This window comes from Hemiscyllium ocellatum, chromosome 11 (genome assembly GCF_020745735.1).
Source record: "Hemiscyllium ocellatum isolate sHemOce1 chromosome 11, sHemOce1.pat.X.cur, whole genome shotgun sequence".
Taxonomy (NCBI): Eukaryota; Metazoa; Chordata; class Chondrichthyes; order Orectolobiformes; family Hemiscylliidae; genus Hemiscyllium; species Hemiscyllium ocellatum.
This window is the reverse complement of record NC_083411.1, coordinates 60050409-60073138: the sequence shown is the minus strand read 5'-3', so window position 1 is coordinate 60073138 and position 22730 is coordinate 60050409. Positions and strand designations below refer to the sequence as shown.

General features: G+C 40.9%; 1 pseudogene; it reads right to left on the bottom strand.

Annotated features, from left to right (window-relative positions):
* The window catches only part of LOC132820025 (sodium- and chloride-dependent neutral and basic amino acid transporter B(0+)-like), a 174068-nt pseudogene that overhangs the window by 102518 nt on the left and 48820 nt on the right, over positions 1-22730 (bottom strand).

Sequence of the window (22730 nt, the reverse complement as noted above, 5' to 3'; positions counted from 1 at the left end):
CAAGAACAAAATTTGCCAGAGAAACTCAGCAGGTCAGACAGCTTCTGTGGAGAGAAAGCAGAGTCAACATTTCAGGACCAGTGATCCTTCTTCAGAACTCATTGTTGCTAGGAAAAGATGGGATATACACTGAAGACAGGGATTGGGAGAACGGAGTGAACAACAGGTGGAGATGGAGCCCACACAAAGAGAGAACACTTGTTGGGCAGACAAAGGAATGGATACTGTTGAGCCTGGGCGAAAGAAAAGTTGCTTATGGGGACCATTAGTGAGTGAAAATGGGTTAGCTGTGATGAAAGGAGCCCAAGGTCATCTGGAAACTCTGGTCAGCATCCCATTTCCATTTGGGGTCCCTGCAGTTGTCAGGACTCGATATCAAGTTCAATATTTTTCGGGCCTGAGCACCTTCATCCATGTCATCCCTCCCACTGGGCCTGACCTTGTCAAAACAGTGTTGGGGCATACATAATGGTAAATTCATTGCTTTTGGATCCAATATTCTATCATAATAACAATCTAACTGTTTGAACATAGGACAGAAAACATTTCTTCAAGAGGCATGCTTTTCAAACATAAACAGATGCTTGTAGCTGAAGCTCTTTAGTAAACTCTATTGCCTCATTATACCAGGGGCATATGGGCATAGGGTGAAAAAGGCCCCTGTACAGCTCACTGTGTATTGCTCAGTTCACAACAGAAAAATCGAGAAGACTGTGAGGGTGTATCAGGCATGTCAAAGTCAGCCACCACATCAACAGAAAAAAAATTTCTCTACCCTCACAAGATTCCAATATATCTTTGGTTGAAGCTTGTAACAGATTTACTTACCATCCACGGTGACAATTTTCACCAAGTCACTGAGTAATATTCCAATTTTCCAACCACCAGACATTGGAAGGATTACTCAACTACACCCATGGTAATCACCATAAGTAGAAAGTGCATTGTGTACCTGGAGAAAATATCTGAAATTGGATCATACTGCACTGATAAATATCTTATGGACCTAGGATACCTTGGATGTGTACTACATGGGGTCTAAATCATGTGACAGCCTCACCACATTATCCCAGACCCAATATTTTTGCTGAATGAAATGGTTCATACTCTTCAGCCATCCGTCATGAAATGAGCAACTGGACACCATCTCCATATTGCCATGTCACACTTCATAACAATACGTCTAGGTATGGGCTTTCTATTACCAGCAACAATCACATTAAAAAGCAAGTCAGGACACATTTGCCAAGTCATGAACAGTCCAATTTCCTGTAAATATGGGATAAACATCTTGAACATTCAGGCAGAATAAAAACAGCACTCATTTGACATCTGGGTGTGGAATTATCTAGTTTGTGAGAGTGGTAAAAGGTTTGAATCATACATCCCATCCAGGGAACATGGTCACCCACAGAAGTACTCAGAAAGTGCAGTGAGCCTTAAACTCAAGGAGTCACAATATCTAATGGAACAATGAGAAAGAGGAATAGAAAATAATTTGGGAAATTGTACAACATTCTAACATTGAGCATTCTGACTGTGCACAGAGCACCACCAGAGGTAAACTCAGGGAATGAAAATGTTGAACGCAACCATGAAAATAATCTCCTCTTTAACAAAAGGAAAGTCACCAAAATATCAGTGAGCCAAGAACAGTCAGTTGATAAATCTAGATCACAGGACAGAAAGAAGATCATGAGATCTGGAAGGATTATTAAATTATTGATTCATTATACAACCACTTAAAGTCTTAAACAGTTCAATTCTTAAACTCCTAAGCACAGTGACCTATTTTTGGAGCGATAGTTCTCACAACCAGTCTGAGATAGATTTATTTTCATTCATGTATGTTATAGGAATATAGTAATATCATTTTAAGAAGAACATGCTGATGAGCATATAACCTTGATATAATACATGTCACTGACAGCTATAGACTTGTTCAGTGTGCAGTACATATTGCGAAGGGAGAGCAGCTATGCTTCCCTGTAACAACTAACCGCGATAACGAATGTGTCTGCTGAGCAATTTTATGACATAATAAACTGAACCGTGGTCCTGTTTCCCAGTCTTATTGTAAGAGTGGATTATCTGAGAATAAACTCAGAATCACAGCAAGATATCAATATGACATGATCACTACACAACATTAAACAACTGCAAAAAGAAAGGACCAGAACACTAATGCCTTCTTTATTTTTTCATCCTGTGAATTTGATCACCTTTTACAGTTACTGAGTACATGTGAAAACAGCTGATATCACTGAAATACAACCTACCTGTGTCACACATAGAAGGCCAAGCAGATAAAATAACGAACAAACACCAGCTGTCAGAAGAAGGCGCTTTGATTGGACCAATGTAGGGAACTGGTCTTGCAGGGCTGTCATAACTGTTTCTGATGGAAGAAAATGTCAAATCAAGACATTAATTAATAACTTGCACAATGACAGGACAAAACACCACTGGACACACCAAAGCCCTGGAGTAAAAGGTTTCTGCATCCATTTTCTGGCTCTGAGATATGTATTTTTCCCCCAGTTGTATTTTTCCTGTTGCTCTGATGCAGAGGAAAACTGCATCATCGTTATCCTCAAATATCACGTAGGGTGTTTCAACATGAGTGAGTTTCAACATGAGTGAATAAGTTTGCTGACCATCCTGCTCCCTGTAAGGCAGGTAAATAAAAATCCCCATCTCTTGAACAGCAAGATCTGTCTCAACGAAAGATAAATTCTAGGCATGAGAGCAAAGAAAAGATATAGAACATTAACATCTGAGATTGAAAATCACCACAATAGCTATTGGACAGAGGAACATAGAAATTAGGAGCGAGTGGACAATTCAGCCCTTCAAACCCACTCTACCATTTGTCACATTCATGGCTGTTCTTATTGTGGTTGCAATTCCTGCCTGTTTCCCACAGCCCTATGTCCCATTTTTCATCAAAACATATCTATTTCTTTCTTGAATTTGTTGATTGATTCTGCCTCTTCTGCACTCTGGGGCAGTGAGATCCACAGATTCACAACCCTGTCAGAGAAATAGTTTCTCCTCACCCCAGTTTTGAACCTACTTCCTCTCAGGCTATATCTATGACCTCTTGTTCAAGACTGTCCGACAAGGAGGAATATCTGTTCCACATCTACCTTATCAATCCCCTTGAGCATTTTATGTGTGTCAATCAGATCATCCCTCATTCTTCTGATCTCCACATCCTTCCTCAAGGAAAGAAACCAGAACTAGATACAATACTCCAAGTATGGTCTCAACATCATCTCATACAATTGTGACAACATTACTTTTATAAACCAGTTCTTTTGCAATAATGCCAAGATTCCACTTGCCTTTCTTATTAGATGCAGCCCCTACATCCCCACTTTCTGTGATTCATACACAAGGACACCCAGATCCCTCTACACTGAGGCACTTTGAATCTGCTTCTGATTTAATTAATAATTTGCTCTTTCATTATTGTTGCCAAAATATGTAACCTCGCACCAATCCACGTTAAATTCCATCTGCCAGATTCTAGTTCATTCTCTAGCTGTGAATTTTGTTTTGTTACATTCTGTCCCTCCTGGCAGCTCATTGATATCGATTGTCAACAATTGATGTCAGAGGATTGAACCCTATGCTACCCCAATAGTTACAGTTCGCCAGAAGGACCCATTTATCCCGCCCCTCTGCTTTCTGTCAGTCAACTAATCCTCTATCCGAACCAATACTCTACCCCAAACACCCTCCGGTCTAACCTTTTGTATCAGTCTTAATGCAGCACCTTATCAATGTCTTCTAGAGGTCTAGATATAACACATCCACTGTGTCCCCATTATCCAACTTGATAGTTACATCCTCAAAAATTCCAACAATTTTGTCAAGTTCAACTTGTCCTGTATGAAACCATGCTGCCACTGGGGAATTGAGCTTTGTTGTTCCAAGTGGTCAGTTCTCTCCCTTATTATTGACTCCAGCAACTTCCTCACGACCGAGGTCAAACTAATTGATCTACAATTTTCCATGATTTGCCTATTTCTATTTTCAAATACAGGCTTCACATTAAAGTGTTTCCAAATCACTGGCACCTTTCCAGAATCGAGGAAATTTTGGAATGTAGTAACTAATATATCCACTATCTCTGCTGCCTTAGGGTGCAGGCCATCAGGTCCTGGGGACTAATCTGCCTTTAATCCCATCAGTTTACTTAATACCTTTTCCCTAGTAATTTCACCGAGTTCCTCTATAGTAACTGCAGATTTTGGGAAGAAATTATAATCTTCCACTGCAAAAAGACACAAAATACTGGTTTAGTGCCTCTGCCATTTCTGAGTTTCCCATAATTACCTCACCATTTCCACCCTCTAAAGGGCCACCATTTACTTTCACTACTCTCTTCCTTTTTATATACTTATAGAAGCTTTTGGTGTCAGAGCTTATGGTTTTTGCTAGTTTCCTTTTATTGATCTCCTGATTCTCCAGAGTGTCTCAAACATTTGCAGTATGATATGCCCTCGTTTTTGTCTTTACGTTATCCTCGACCTGCTTGGTAAGCCATGGATTATCTTTTACCTTTCTATAATTCCTTTTCCTCTCAGGAATATACTTTAATTGACAGGTATTTAGTAACTCATTGAGCATTTGCCACCATTTTTCAAATGTCCTGCTCCTTTAATATTTTTCCTCAGTCCCCCAGGGCCAACTGCTTTCTCAGGCCTGTATAATGACTTTTGGCCAACATTAAAACTCCTGTATATGACTCTGTCTTCACTCTTGCCATCTGAATTTGAAACTATAGAAGGTTGTGATCACACCTTCCAAGATGATCCTTAACTACATGATCATTTACCAATCCTTCCTCATTACACAATACCAAATGTGAAGCAGCCAGTTGGTTCCATGACATGTTGCCATAAGAAAGAATCCCTCAGACACTCTATGAATCTTCCTTCAATACTACCCTTGCCAAGTTGATGAATCCAATCAATATCTATGTACAAATCACCCATAATTTCTGTTGTGGCTGGCTCATAAGCCCTCATTACTGCCTCATTTATACTAAGCCCTACTTTGGAAGTACTGTTTGAGAATCTGTAAATTATTCCTACCAAGGGGTTTCTTCCCTTGCATTTTATTTCCACTCAGATTGATTCAACATCTTGGTTCGTAGTGCCAATATCTTTTCTTAATGCACCTTGATATCTCCCTTAACCAATAAAACAGTTCCACCTCCTATTCCTACTTGCCTATCCCTTTGGAATACTCATTACCCTAGGACATTTCACTCCCAGTACTGATCTTCCTGCAACCACATTTCAATAATCTTCACCAGGTGGTGTGACTGGTCTCTATTTGTGTTGTCAGCTCATCAACTTAACTCTGAATGCTGCATGCTTTCGCTAATAAGTTCTACTGGTTTGTCTTTCTCTTTTAATATTTGCTCATACACTCTCCGTTCTTACTTACTAATAACACTGAACCTCATCTCTCTCATTTACTCCAACTCACATTTTGATCTTCTATGATGCCTTCCCTCACCATCGCTGTTAGTGCAAATTGTATTGTGAAATCATTTGGATGCCGATGCAACTTTTCCCCAATTTTTATTTTGATGCAGGTGCTAATCATTTAAGACTAAGAGCTGCATTCTTCTTTCAGACAATGAGGGAACAATTGCTACAAAGAAATGTTGTGCGTTTGTCCACTAACATCACCAACAGCACTTTTTTGCCCAACACTGTCATAATTTCTTCAAAAGAAATGATTTTTTAAAGTGATGCAATGCCATTTTTACCTAAACCTGCAAACTGTGTGTCAACTCCCAGAGTGAGCAGCATGAAGAAAAATGAAACAGACCATAATGGTGCCCACGGTAACTGTGCAAGGGCCTCTGGGTAGGCAATGAAGACCAAACCGAAACCTGAACAGTGAATAGAATTGAAATGACACAATGAATGTTGCTATTAACTTGTTGTTGACATTCATTTCATTTCATTTATTACAGTTGCCAATATTAGCCAACATTTGCGAAACTATTCATGTCACCAAAGTTGTGCGGATATGTGTTTACAATAAAAAACATTAGTTATTATATATTTGTAATACTAATCACTTTCAATTCAGAAATTATAATATTTAGAAGCAGTGAACACTGAGTTCAGAGTGACATTTGCAATCTAAGCAAAAAAAGAATCTCTCTAATATATTGGTGAAACTGGCATTTTAAAACAGGGAATAATGTTGGAGAGTAGGGAATGGGGAGAAATAATTGAACGGATAATTTAGAGTGTTTCTTAAATGGTTGGGGATTGTAAAGTGTAGTTGTACAAAGAGACCTCAGTCTCCTTGGTGCTAAGTCACTGAGGGTTAACATGTGTGTGCAGCAAGCTATTAGGAAGCCTCATGGAATGTCATCCTTTATTGCAAGAGGATTTGAGTACAGGGATAGTGAAGTCTTGTTTCAGTTGTATAGCAGCTTGGTTAGGCCACACCTGGAAACTGTGCACAGTTTGGTCATTTTTTTCTCAGGAAAGATGTCATTGCATAGAGGGAGTGCAACAAATGTTCAGCAGACTTGCTCCTGGAATGGTAGAACTGTCCGATGAAGAAAGATTGGGAAAACTGGGCCTTACTCTCTAGAGTTTCGTAGAATGAAACTTACAACGTAGTTAAAGAGAACAACAGAGTAGCTGCAGGTAAGATATTTCCTCTGTCTGCAGAATCTAAAACCAGCGGCCATAATTTAAAACTAAGGGGGATGCCACTGAGGGCCAAGCTGACAAGAAATTAGTTTATTCAGAGTGTTGTGAAACATTGGAATTGTCCAGCAGAGAGGGCTGTGGAGGTCAAGATTTGAGTAGATTTAAGATTGAGATTATTATATTTCTGATTCTCAGTGGTGTACAAGGTCAGGGAATGGAATGAGTAAAAAACATGGAGTAGTGAGGCAAACTACTCAGACTGAGTGGCCTACCCCTGTTCCTATGTACCTGCCTCAGTTCAGGCTGTCAAACCACTCAGTGCTCAGACTATTGGAGTAATCAGAATGTGTGAACTGTGTTTTATTGTAACTTTACCTGGTCATTAATTACTTATCACAGCATCATCAACCGATACAAGTGGCTTAGCACAGAACATTTCCATGTTTCTTGCTCTTCATATTAAACATTTTTTAAAATGTACCACTGTCAAATTGAATATTTGAGCACATAATATGATCAGTAACTAATCGTCAATAAATAAAAACTGTCTCTGATTCACCTAAAAGCACAATATTATGGAATTCATTCAAAATTTACTTCTTAAATATAAAATGTGGCTCATATGAAATGTAATTCTAAGGTAAATAGCAAATCTTACAGCTGATTATAATGTTAACTGAGTGCTTTTGAAATTTACTATTCTGTGATTATTTCAAAAGCTCACTTTTAAGAGCTAGGGTTCAACCCCGGGCATACCATTGCATTATTCAGCTCCAATCCCTGTCCAGTATAAACCAAACATCATGGCAATGTGTCTTCAGAGCCTGGCTATCAGTTTCGATCTGAGGATTGATTATTGTGTCTGGACACTGGAATCACTGGAATGTTGGGTTGAATCACTTCAGAGAGAACATTAAAGCTGTCTGACCCTTGACAATTTTAACAGCTCTAGTTTACCTGACTGGGCAACCTCTGAAACGGGCTTATCTTGTATGTGAGCCATGTGTCCCAGGATGGAGAAGATGACAAATCCAGCAAACACACTCGTAGCACAATTAACAACACAGACAATGATGGTATCTCTGTAGCAGTTATTGTGGAACTTGTTGTAAGACGACAATGCTACTAAAGTGCCCCAACCCACTGAGATAGAAAAGAAAATTTGAGTCGCAGCATCTTTCCAGACCTGGTAAATACAAAATAGAATAGATGTCTGGAGGGAAATGAAACACAAACATGTACAACAGATAAACGACATTAATGTGAAGATAATGAGAACTCGTGTGGTTAATCCATGGTGAACTGAGCAAAGTAGCTCCCTCTGCTCAACAGTAACTCTTCTTAAACAGAACAGTCATCACTACAGTCGATTATTTACAGTTAAATTTCCTCTGGGATATCTGACACAGGTCTTTCTGGTATAATGAACGTTTCATTAACACAAATTACCTGTACCGTGATTGACGATTGGGGACGCTTTTCTAAAGTGCAAAAATTCAAAAAGTATGTTGGCTAGAACATGATTACATCGGCAACACTGTAAGTGCTCCTTGTATTGCGTGATTCTTGCATAGCGCAGGGTCACACGGAACGTGACTATTGCACTATCGAAGACGTGACTGTATACTCTTTCACCAGCCATGGTTTTCAGTGACTGACTCACTTGCAGTATTGTACTGACCATAGTTAATTCCATTCTTTTCGTGAAAGTAACAACAAAGAACACCTTTTACCATAAATAATGATCACTTTCATATTGTAATAATATCACAGTAGCTTAATATCAACAGGAACCAGTAAAATTACACTGTAATTTCTAGGATTATGTAAACAATGGTTAAATGATTTAAATGGAAATCAAAATCCAATTCCTGTCAGAAAAATTAAGCAATAAATAGTGTTCACCATTGTCTATTCACAAAGACTGCTGTATCTTTGGACTGAATACAAAATTCCAGCCATCATTATCCAGTATGCATGAGGACACTGTCAGCTTCACAAATGTGGTATTGTCTAGTCTGCCTATTTGCATTCACTGGGCTCCATGATGTTTCTGTCCTTATGCTGTTGACTGAATCACCTCGGAGATTTGTTTCAAGAAACATGACATTGAAATAGCCTTTTAATGACATGCCAAGCATTTACTTACTGCCAGTCACAATTTCTGGCACTTAAACTATCTACTGGAAGAATGGAATCACAGCTTGGAAGTCACCCACTCAAACTGACACTTCCTTTTCTGTCTCAGTCCTTGCATTGTTATATTCCAAGTACGATAATCTGACTGGTTCAAGATATAATCAGTTGCTTTCCAATGTTCACTCCAATGTAGATTTCAGATATAGACAATATTCTTTCATTTCCATCTCCCACTTCCAGGTACTTGCAGCACCAAATATCATTGACATAGAATGGATAAGGACAAGGCTCATCAAGAGTGGCTCTTTCTATTGCCCTGATACAGCAAAATGTGGGTCAGTATTTGCTTTGTAGGTCAATGAGGTATTTCACCTGAAACTCCTGAATCATTTCCAAGATTTCAGAAAGGAGGAGGCATGAAGGAAGAATTCTATTGCATCCCAATCCCTATCATAATTCCTCATCAATTTCGATCCTCTCGTCCATCATAGCTGATGCCCTGACCTTCTTTCCTGTTAATGGCAGGATGATATAGACCTTAAACTGACTCTTTGAATTCATCACAAGCTTTGTTAAAAATTTCCAAGAATTGAATTACGGACTCAAAAGCAATACACTGATTTTAAATCAATGATGAAAGTGAGGACTGCAGATGCTGCAGATCAGAGCTGAAAATGTGTTGCTGGAAAAGTGCAGCAGGTCAGGCAGCATCCAACGAGCAGGAGAATTGACGATTCGGGCATGAGCCCTTCTTCAGGAATGTCGATTCTCCTGCTCCTTGGATGCTGCCTGACCTGCTGCGCTTTCCCAGCAACACATTTTCAGTTTAAATCAATGATGACAAGCTAACAAAGTAAATGTGCTGAGGCACGAATCAATTCAACTAAAAATACTAATGAGACTCAATCATTCATATTGCTGTATTTACCTCAGCATCAGCCAGTCTGGAGAAGTCTGACTGGCTTCCGATGTAGAATTCAATTCCTTTAGAAGCTCCCTCCAGGGTAACCCCTCAGATCAGGAGTATGGTCAGAACCACGTAAGGGAATGTCGCAGTGAAATAAACCACCTGAGCATGGAGAGCACCTTGTTAGATTTTCCTGTATTACTGGTACAACAGAAGAAAATAAAACCTTGAAGAAGTACAAGGCCATGTGGCCCCACCATGCAATAAGATTCTGCCTGATCACCCTGACACTTGCCCTCTCCAGAACCTTTGACTCTCTTGTACATCAACAATTTGTCAAACTCTGCCTTGCATATATTCAATGATCTGACCTCTACTGCTTTCGGAGGAAGAGTATTTGAAAGATTAAAAATTCCACTTCATCTCTATCTCATTTGGAGAACCTTATTTTGTAACTGTGCTCCCTGTTGGAGATTCTCTGAGAAGGTCAAGCTTTCTAAGACCATTCGAAATCTTTGAAGATCATTTCTCGGTCTCCTAAATTCCTGTGAGTACAGGCTCATACTTATATTTTCAAAAGAATTAATACAAAGGTTCACTGAACTTTCTCCAATACAAATATACCCCCTAACTAAGGAGACCAAAACAGTAGCTGCTGTACCTTTGTAGCAAGTTTTGCCTACTTTTATACATCATTCACCTTGGAATAAAGACAATATTATCCAACCAAATGGCAAATTAAATGGATTCTCATCAATGCATCGAAGGGAACAGATGACAAACTGAAGAGGAATAGTAACATGGAAGATGTACGCAAGGATTGCGTTTTCATCTAGTTCACAGGGTTTGCATGTTGAGACTTTGTTTTGTGATACCTTGTTATAATGTGCTTATTTAAACACTGCTAAACCTATAGACATGAGGATCTCAAATTTGAATTTAGGCAACAAAATATGAAGATTTTTATTACAACAAAATGGTTTCTCGATTTAAAAGAATACTATAAAATGGCCTGTGAATCATACCGCTAAACATACTGCTGATTTGCAGAATTAACTTGCAGTTGAAAGATGAGGACAATAGAGTTTTCATAAGATAAACACTGATACATTAATTGACCATTTGAACAAACGTTGAACTAATACATGGCATGACAATTTACGTAAATTAGATATCCTTCTTAAAGGAAATACCATTGGATTAGCCTGTCTTCAATCATATCACCATATTACAATTGATTGGACATTTTTTTGTAGTTAAGAACCCTTTCCCAGAAAATATCATTAGATTAATTCGCTGTAAATCATATGTGATTGGTCTTTCTTGTAATTAAGACTGTACTATTTCTTTAAAAACACGTAAATAATGTGTAATTTTCAAATGTAATTGCGCAACTTTTCCCCAGAACACAGAAGCTTCAATCTCTGTGTTGCTGGATAGAATTGCATCAAGGTACCTTAACTGAATCAACTAATGACCCTTGTTTTTTGAATAGACCGCATTTGTCGATTCCTTTGACCGATCTCGAACCCTTCTTAAGGGGACACAGGTCTTCAGACATAATAACAGAAATTACACAATGAAAAGAATCAGTTAAAGGTAATTCTTACCCAAGAAGCTCACCTCCTCACTGGGTAGGTACATAAAAGACACAGCAAGTTGTTCCTGACGTCAAGTTGGACCTTATGAGATTTCTCACCTGATTCTGCATTAAATCTCACCTTAGCACAGGCTGCTCATGTCACTAACAGATACCACCCACAGTAACTGCTACACAGCTGTTACAACATATTCCTTCAACATTAATAACTACTAAAGGCACATTACACTGGAATGTCACATGTTGTGATTCTTCTAACAGCCTTAAAATTACATATGCTCTTTGGTTTGGAACCTATCCAACAGTACAACGGGGATGAAGGTCAGAGCTTTGTTAGTTAACCTCTGTTGTCCTCCAACCTATCACAGAATCTTCCTTTTACTCACCGAACCATATTCCCCATGTCCATCGTCTTAAGAAACCTCTTAAACTGTTATTTATTTATCTCGGTCAGATGAAAGTCCATGGAAGTGAAAGATTAGCTCGGTTTGTCTTGACAGGTGCTTCACAAGCTGTTGAGCATTACCAGCATTTTATTGTTTTCACCTAATGATTGTTCCTCAGGTCTCAGTCCCATTCTCATGTTCAGACAAATCTCATTTCACTCAAATAAAACCCTGATCCTATCCTTCCCCATCACCGCCACCACACCCCCCTCCCCCACTCCCCCCAACCCCCAATCCTTCCTCAGCCTTCCACAGCAATTGGAAATTCACCCAGAATTCCAGTGTCAGTGAGTGAACCCTTAGAATGAGGGACACATTGCAGGGGTTTGGGGAAGTTGCTGTTCTTTCCCTCAGAAGAACGTTCTTCAGATCTCCCTCAGGCCTGAAGTGTTGATGAATTATGAATCTCCCATTTCCCAAAGAGACACTGTTAACATCACCTGGGAGGTAAATCAGACACTTCACAAATTATTTATCGTTTCTCGCTTTACTGTTACTTTGTCACGAGTTTTAACTCTATTTATCACCAATCATTTACCTTTCCTGAAGATTTGATTCCTTTTGATAATGCTGTCCCAACTATTAGCCAGGCAAGAAGCAGACAGAGGGCTAAATACCAGATTACCTCCCCAGTCTCATCCATTGAACTGGAACGGCGTAAAACTACTTTACTACAGAAAATAAGAACAAAAACATGTAGTAAGTTAGGACACTCTTCATTACACACAGATGTTTTTAGACATAGTGCATCAATGTATTTAACAAACAGAGTTGTGTAATATCTAAATTAATTTTTGATTTATAGAAGCTTTGATTCTTGCACTCAGAAATAAATGTGAAGTTTGATATTCTGTATGACATTTTTTTCCTCGTGTGTATTGATATTTTTCAATGTAAAGCTTTGTTCAAACAAGTTGATGAGATTCCCTGCAGCTGAAAATGTGTTGCTGGTTAAAGCACAGCAGGTCAGGCAGCATCAATGGAACAGGATGCTGCCTGACCTGCTGTGCTTTAACCAGCAACACATTTTCTGCTGTGATCTCCAGCATCTGCAGACCTCACTTTTTACTCGGAGATTCCCTGCAGAGCTGTTTCTGACAATGTTTCACTGACTGCTTCACAATGCACTGTGAAACCTATCTGGTTTAGTCACTATGTCTTCCAATGAATTCAGCTCCTTCATCTTCCTACACATGGTATCTACCTCCAGACAGTTAATCTAAATCCAGTCCCAGGACTGTGTGTTAAAATAATAACTTATTACAATTAAAAGCAGAGAAATGAACATCAGTCACACATGATTCTAACCATTTCATGTTTAAGAATTCTGGTCATGAATATTATCCTTGAAGAGCAAGAAAACAAAGAAAAGTGTTTTGCTTTATAAATATTGTCAAAGTTACAATGCTTAGAAACCAGAGGAATATTAAATAGTAAAAGTTTCCTTTCCATGATGCCATTTTGTAACAAGTGTGCAATGTAAATAATACCTCAATCAAAATGAAACAGCTTCTCTCTCATTAAACACATATAAACAAACTAACCAACCCAAGAGGAGTTACTGGCCCAGCTGTGTAGGTTATTGGTGCAGCTATCTGCAGCAAGGTACTTACTCCCAGTATTGCTCACTCGGGCCCTGGTGAGGATTGGAGATTTCTGATCCATTTGGACAAGATCCATTGTTTTCCTGCAGCTGTGTTATATTAACGATTTCAAAATATCCATCAGTCAGAGTGAGATTGCAGAGAGTCTCTGGAAAATATGTTTCAGTATTATACATCAATTTTGCATTCCATTTCAATATAACCAGGGTCACTGTTTCACTCTGACTGAATTAGTTAATCCTTTTGATTACATGGGTAAGGTTATGCATAGATCAGAACACAGAGGTACAGTCCGTGCACTCACTCTCAGCACAGTCCTGCTCTGGTGCTCAATCTGCTTAATCTCTTGTTGGATAAAAGTCTGCATAAAAGTAATTAGAAAACCAAATTAAAATGGTACTGTATAAAAAGTTACTTCAAAAGTATTCAGTAGTAGTTATTGGAGAAGACTTTAAGGATTATAATGGGCTGGATTATCCAGGGAAGGAGAGTCTCACATACCTTGCTACACCACTCCTTGTTTTACAAAATGAATGAATGGAGCTCCACAGTTCTGAGCGGTAGATTCAACTCAGGGCTCTCTCAGAAATGGGGAGCCACATTTTCAATCTGACAGTGCTTTCACAGCACAGAGCCTGCCAGGGGAAAGCAAAACCCCTTTTCACAACTGCTGTCTTCTCACATTTTAATGTTCCTGACAGCTGCTGTCAAACAGGAAGTTCATAACATAAATGTGTGTTAGGGTGCAGGGAAGGGAAGGTGCTAAACTGATAGGAAAAGGGTGCCAGCTAAATAGGGTGCATGTAGGTAGGGTGCAGATATGCAAATCGAGAGCTATGTAAAATTCCATGTGGATAGGAGCAGGGTAACAGGTTGCCAGGTGGATAAGATGCCAGCTGAGGAGGTGTAGGGTGCCAAGTGGGTAAGATGCCATGGTGCAGGATACCAATGGAGTTTGCTAAATAATCCAGTGTTGAGGGTAACTTGAGGATGATAGGAGAATTTTTGGGGGGAAGGGAGCAGTCTTGTTGGTCGGTTCCAGTAGCAACAACATTGGTGGAGGGGGATGGAGTCCAACAGTAACAGTGAATGGGAGGGTGGGGACAAGTTTCATATCGGCAGAGAACTGGGGGTGATATCACATTTCCAGAGGAAGTTGGGGGCAGGGTGTCACAGCTGTGAAGCCATGTGCAGGGTTTTCAGAGCAGATTGTTAATTATTAATTGTACTGAAGCTTTCTTAGTGAGGTGGAGGATTTTCATAAAGAAGATCTCCTTCTCTAGCTTTGGTTACACACAAAAAGAATGCATTTATATTTAGTTTGTGATGCATTTAATTTTAAAAGCCTTTCAGCTGATTGGTGACTGAAGCAGGATGCTGTTAAATAAGATAAGAGCACATGGCATTTGGGGCACAGTACTGGCATGGATAGAGGATTGGCTGCCTGGCAGAAGATAGAGAGTGGTGATAAAGGGGCTTTTTTGGGTATTGCAGCCGGTGACTAGTGGAGTTCTGCAGGTATCAGTGTTGGGACCTTCACATTATACATTAACAATCTGGATGAAGGAGCTAAGGGCATTGTTGCTAAGTTTGCAGATGAGACAAGCTAAGTGAAGGGACAGGTAGTGGTGAGGAAGTGAGGAGGTTATAGAAGGCCTTACAGAGATTAAGAAAGTGGGCAAAGAAGTGGCAGATGGAATACAATGTGGAAAAGTGTGAGGAAGTGCACTTTGGTAGGAAGAATAGAAGCATAGACTATTTTCTAAATGGGGAAAGGCTTCAGAAATCTGAAGTACACATGGTCTTAAGAGTCTTGGTTCAGGATTCCCTTAAGGTTAACATGCAAGTTTCATTGGCAGTTATGAAGGCAAATGCAACTCACTTCAAGAGAGCTAGAACTCAAGAACAGGGATGTACTGTAGAGTCTGTGTAAAGCTTTGGTCAGGCCTCATTTGGAATATTGTGAGCAGTTTTTTTTTAGATTAGACTTACAGTGTGGAAACAGGCCCTTCGGCCCAACAAGTCCACACCGATACCCCTACATTTACCCCTTACCTAACACTACGGGCAATTTAGCATGGCCAATTCACCTGAGCACATCTTTGGACTGTGGTGCAAACTCCACACAGTCAGTCACCTGAGTCGGAATTGAACCCGGGTCTCAGGTGCTGTGAGGCAGCAGTGCTAACCACTGTGCCACCGTGCCGCCCTGTGCCCTGTATCTAAGGAAGGATGTGCTGGCATTGGAAGAGATTCACGGGAGGTTTACAAGAATGATCCTGGGGATGAAGGGCTTATCGCATGATGAGCAGTTGAGGACTCTGTGTCTTTCCTTGAGGGTGTATCTCAGTGAAATTTTAAGAAGACTGACAGGCCTGGATAGAGTAGATGTGGAGAAGTTGTTTCCATGCATAGGAGAGGCCAGGATCCTAGGGCACAGTCTCAGAGTGGAGGGATAACCCTTTTGAACTGAAGTGAGGAGAAATTTCTTCAGCCAGAGAGTGATGAATCTATGGAACTCATTGCTACAGAGGGCTGTGGAGGCCAAGTCATTGGGTGAATTTAAGGCAGAGATAAAATAGTTCTTAATTGGTAAGGTGATCAAGCATTACAGGGAGAAGGCAGAAGAATGAGTTTGAGAAACATATCAGTGATGATCGAATAGTGGAGCATACCTGATGGGACAATTGGCTTAATTCTGCTCCTATATCTTATGGTCTTATGATCTTATGGACATCCATAATTACTCTGAGCCCAGATGAACCACATTGTTGAATGTACTTTTATCAAATCACTTTCAGAAACTAGCAATGTAAAAATGAAATTTCAAATAACATAAATCTCAAGGATAAGATGAAACAACTGTTTTCAAAAATTACATTGTAATTTTAGCTCAAAAATAGCTTCTTCATATCTGAATTATTTTTGGCAAGATGTAACATTCCAAATTCTGAAGTAGAAGATGTAGAAATCGATCGCTACTTGAATGAGTCCTAGCCTATGGAGATAAGGACTTCCATCACTGAATTCTGTGGGTGTATAATGGGAAATCCATGTATTCTGGGTGTTGATAGATGTCCCTAACTGTATGGTATTAGACAGACAATGATTCTATTCTTTATAAATTAAAAACTAAAAAGATGACTTCGTCACGGATTTTGAAATACTAAATGGAACAAATAACATCAAGAGTCATCGAGTCAGAGAGATGTACAGCACAGGAACAGACCTTTCAGTCCAACTTGTCCATGCTAAAAAACATATCCGAAATTAATCTAGTCCGATTTGCCAACATTTGGCCCGTATCCATCTCAACCCTTCACATTCATATACACATCCAGCTAACTTTTAAATGTTTTAATTGTACCAGCTTCCATCACTTCGTCTGAGGCAGAGAAAAACTGAGTTCTATTCTTCTGGAATATTGGATAATGGAAAGTCCTAAAATTTCGAGAGTTTTTTTTTAAATAAAGATACGAAGCTCTTCAATGCAAAAATACAGGATTGTGGATGATCCCTGACTGCGTTGTACACTCTGGGACTGTGGGTGAACCCCGACAGTATTGTACAGACTGGGACTGTGGGTGTATCCCTGACTGTATTGTACACTCTGAGACAGTGGGTGATCCCTGACTGTATTGTACAGACTGGGACTGTGGATGATCCCTGACTGTATAGTACAGACTGGGAATGTGGGTGTATCCCTGACTATATTGTACACTCTGGGACTGTGGGTGATCCCTGACTGTATTGTACACTCTGGGACTGTGGGTGATTCCTGACTGTATTGTACAGACTGGGACTGTGAGTGATCCCTGACTGTATTGTACAGACTGGGACTGTGGGTGATCCCTGACTTTATTGTCCAGGCTGGTATTGTGGGTGATCCTTGACCGTATTGTACAGACTGGGACTATGGGTGATCCCTGAGTATATTGTCCAGATTGGGACTGTGGGTGATCCCTGACTGTATTGTACAGGCTGGGACTGTGGGTAATCCCTGACTGTATTATACAGGCTGGGACTGTAGGTGATCCCTGACAGTATTGTACAGACTGGGACTGTGGGTGATCCCTGACAGTATTGTACAGACTAGGACTGTGGGTGTATCCCTGACTGTAATGTACAGACTGGGACTGTGGATGATCTCTGACCGTATTGTACAAGCTGGGACTGTAGTTGTATCCCTGACAGTATTGTACAGACTGGGACTGTGGGTGATCCCTGGCTGTATTGTACAGACTGGCACTGTGGATGATCCCTGACAGTATTTACAGACTGGGACTGTGGGTGATCCCTGACTGTATTGTACAGACTGGGACTGTGGGTGATCCCTGACTTTATTGTCCAGGCTAGTATTGTGGGTGATCCTTGACCGTATTGTACAGACTGGGACTATGGGTGATCCCTGAGTATATTGTACAGACTGGGACTGTTGGTGATTCCTGACTGTATTGTACAGGCTGCGACTATGGGTGTATCCCTGACTGTATTATACAGGCTGGGACTGTGGGTGATCCCTGACTGTATTATCCAGGGTGGGACTGTAGGTGATCCCTGATCGTATTGTACAGACTAGGACTGTGGGTGTATCCCTGACTGTATTGTCCAGACTGGGACTGTAGGTGTATCCCTGACTGTATTGTACAGACTTGGACTGTGGGTGATCCCTGGCTGTATTGTACAGACTGGGACTGTGGGTGATCCCTGGCTGTATTGCACATACTGGGACTGTGGTTGATCCCTGACCGTATTGTACAGACTGGGACTGTGGGTGATCCCTGACTGTATTGTACAGACTGGCACTGTGGATGATCCCTGACAGTATTGTACAGACTGGGACTGTGGTTGATCCCTGGCCGTATTGTACAGACTGGGACTGTGGGTGATCCCTGACTGTATTGTACAGACTGGCACTGTGGATGATCCCTGACAGTATTGTACAGACTGGGACTGTGGGTGATCCCTGACTGTATTGTACAGACTGGCACTGTGGATGATCCCTGACTGTATTGTACACTCTGGGACTGTGGGTGATCCCTGACAGTATTATACAGGCTGGGACTGTGGGTGATCCCTGACTGTATTATACAGGGTAGGACTGTAGGTGATCCCTGATCGTATTGTACAGACTAGGACTGTGGGTGTATCCCTGACTGTATTGTCCAGACTGGGACCGTAGGTGTATCCCTGACTGTATTGTACAGACTTGGACTGTGGGTGATCCCTGGCTGTATTGTACAGACTGGGACTGTGGGTGATCCCTGGCTGTATTGCACAGACTGGGACTGTGGTTGATCCCTGACCGTATTGTACAGACTGGGACTGTGGGTGATCCCTGACTGTATTGTACAGACTGGCACTGTGGATGATCCCTGACAGTATTGTACAGACTGGGACTGTGGTTGATCCCTGACCGTATTGTACAGACTGGGACTGTGGGTGATCCCTGACTGTATTGTACAGACTGGCACTGTGGATGATCCCTGACAGTATTGTACAGACTGGGACTGTGGGTGATCCCTGACTGTATTGTACAGACTGGCACTGTGGATGATCCCTGACTGTATTGTACACTCTGGGACTGTGGGTGATCCCTGACAGTATTGTACAGACTGGGACTGTGGGTGACCCCTGTCTGTATTGTACAGACTGGGACTGTGGGTGATTTATCACCATATTGTGCAGACTGTAGTTGATGTCCAGGATCACCCACAGCCCCAGTCTGTACAGTATGGTCAGGGGAACACCCACAATCCCAGTTTATTTAAAAGTAGATTTTCTTTCAAAGCTGAAGTATTTTGTCCTCTGTTTCAGAAATTTCAACTTGACTCACATCAAGATTTCACATTAAGTCTTGTCAATTCACACAACATGAACCTTTGATAGTGACATGAGACATCCTGAGTTAAATAGTGTTATTGTGGAAGATGAGATGAAATTAAAGAGATGAGACATTTAAATAATTGCAACAAAAACTCTGTGTGTATTAGAGTCAGACTGTGTAAGAAATATATGTGAGATGATCGATATTTGGAAAAACTCAAAGAAAGAGAATAAGTTAAGAAAATGATAGCTGCAAAAAACACAGTAACAGACAGAGAAGGGAGTCAGTGTGAGACACAATACAGGGATGGAGAGAGATACAAACAATGAACGCAGTCAGAAAGAACACAACACAGACTTATTGACAAGGTGAAAGTAAACGTGAGACATGTGAAAGACTGTTAAATTCTGATGTTTCACTATTTATTTCTGACTGACTGTCCTGCTATTCCAGTGACTCAGTGCCATGATTCCTGCTGCTGCTTTCTATCCGAGTCTTTCTGCTGTATGGCCACAATGAGGATGGTCACTGAAACTATTGTTCATCTCTCTCCCTCACTCAGACTGACAGAATGAACAATGAACAGTCAGTGTGTACACTTTCCCCAGTAGAAGCTAACACTGTACCTTTGGGGATCCTGCTGCATGTTTCATCTGCTCCCCACCAACTGAAGCAGTCTGCCCATGGTAGGGGTGATTGGAAGGAAGCAAACAGGTAGTATAGACTGTAGCCAACGATGCAGTTGTACGAAATGTTGGACATTGTAATCAGAAGCATCATAGCAATCCCCACACCTGAAAACAGAAGAAAGAACAGGGGAGTCTGGTTTGTGAATTATTAATTTAAAATAATGTATTTGACATGCATTTGGCTGGTCATTCAACCAAATTGGATTTTCTTTCAGTGAGCACAGGACAGAACAGGGAGACTGCCGTGGCTGACCACACCTTTGGGGAAATATCGGTTTTGTTTAATCGATTATGTTGGCTGCTTCAACATTCAGTGTCCAACAGTAAAGATTTCAAAGGCTTTTTGTATTAAACAGGAAATGTTAATTATGTTATAGTTCTTTGTCTAGATTACAAGAATGATGCTCCTTGTCTTCACCTTTATATGCCCTCTCACTAATTCTTTAGGACACCATTATCATTGTGAGTGGTGATAATCACATATGCCCAGTCTTAGGCCATAAGGTCATAAGATATAGGAGCAGAATTAGGCCATTCATCCCACTGAGTCTGCTCTGTCATTCAGTCACGGCTGATATGTCTTTGAACCTCATTCTCTTGAGTTCTCCCCATAACTCTTGAACCCCTTACCACCAAGAAGCTATCTATCTCTGTCTTGAGTATACTCAATGACTTGGCCTCCACAACCTGCTGCATCAATGAGTTCCACAGAGTCACCACCCTCTGGCTGTGGACATTCCTCTTTATCTCAGTTCTGATGAGTTTTCCCTTCAGCTTGAGACTGTTCCCTCATGTCCCAGTCTCTCCTACGAGTGGAAACATCTTCTCCAGGTTTACTCTATTCAGACCATTCATTATTCTGTAAATTTCATTATTCTGTAAATGTCATTATTCTGTAAATCCTCCTTGGCTCCTTTGAGTCCTTAACTGTTCCTCATTTGACAATCCCTTCATCCCTGGGATCATTCTTGTAAACCTACTCTGGACCCCTCCAAGGCCAGAACATCCTCTCTGAGACATGGGGTCCAAACATTTTCATATATTTCAAATGCCGTCTGACCAGTGCCTTATAGAACCTCAGTAGCACATCTCTGCTCTTATATCCTAACCCTCTTGAAATGAATGTTAACGCTGTATTTGCCTTCCTACCTGCCAACTGAACCTGCATGTTAACTTTAAGGGAATCCTAAACTCCTACCCTTTATGTTTCGGTTTTCCAAAGCCTTTCCCCAATTTGAAAATAGTCTTTGTTTCTATTCTTCTTACCAAATTGCATAACTCTCACAATTTCCCATCCTGTATTCCATCTGCCATTTCTTTGCCCACTCTCCTCACTACTGTAAGTACTTCTGCAGCCTTCCCACTTCCTCAGCCCTTCCTGTCCCTCTACCAATCTTTGCGACAACTGCAAACGTAGCAACGATGCCCCCAGTCCCTTTGTCCAGATTGTTAATGTATAATGTTGTGGTCCCAACAGTCCTTGTGGAACTGGTGGATTTATCCCTAATCTCTGCCCTCTGCCAGTCAGCCAATCCTCTATCCATGTCTGGATGGGTTACTGTTTGGAGGATCAGTGTAGACTTGTTGGGCCAAAGGGCCTATTTCCACACTAATCTAACCATGTCAGGACCTTGTCCCTAACACCACCGGCTCTTATCCCATTTAGCAGCTTCATACATAGCTCCTGTTTTTAGGCCTTCTGGAAATTCAAATAGATCACATCCATTGGTTCTCCTTCGTCTAACCTGCTCATTACCACCTTAAGGAATTCTAACAAACTTGTCAGACATGACCTACCCTCGATGAAGCTGTGCTAACTCAGCCCTACTTTACCATGCACTTCCAAACCCTCCACAATCTCATCCTTAATAATGGACTGTAAAATCTTATAAATGATCAAGGTCAGACTAACCGGCTTATAGTTTCCTCCCTTCTGCCTCCATACCTTCCCAAACAGGGATGTTACATTAACCATTTTCCAGTTGTCTGGCAACTTCCTTGACTCCAGTGATTCCTGAATGTTCACCAACAATGCCTGTACAATCTCCTCAGCTATCACCTTCAGGATTCTGGGGTGTAGTCCATCTGACCCAGCTGAATTACTCATCTACAGACCTTGCAGCTTCCCCAGCACCTTCCCCACAGGAATGGCCCCTACACTCACCTCTGCCTCCTGACTCTTGACATCCTGGCACACTAATGGTGCCTCCCACCAGTGAAGACTGATGCAAAGTCCCTATTCACTTTCTTCACCATTTCTTTGTTCCCCATTACTACTTCCCCAGCCTCATTTTCTAATGGTCCAATGTCCACTCTCACCTCTTTCTGACCTTTTATGCATCTAAAGCAACTCTTGCAATCTTCTTTTCTATTACAATCTGCTTATCGTCAGATTTCATCTTCTTCCCCCTTATTGCTTTTGTAAGTATCCTCTGCTAGTTTTTAACTGCCTCCAAATTTCCAGACTTCCCACTAATTTTCACCACATTGGATGCTTTTCCTTTTGATTTGATGCTATTCCTGACTTCCCTTGTCTGCCGTGGTTGCCTCAGCCTCCCTTTACTATGTTTCTTCTTCCTTGGGATGAATTTCTGTTTTGCCCCTCAAACTACCTCCAGAAACTCCTGCTATTGCTGCTCTACCATCCTCCCTGTTATGGTCCCCTTCCAATCAACTCAGGTCAGCCCCTCCCTCATGGCTTTCTGGTTGCATTGACTCAATTGTAAAGATCTTACACCAGATTCCTGCTCTTCCATTTCAAACTGAAGGGTGAATTTTATCATATTATGGCCACTGCCCCCGATGGATCATTCACCTTAA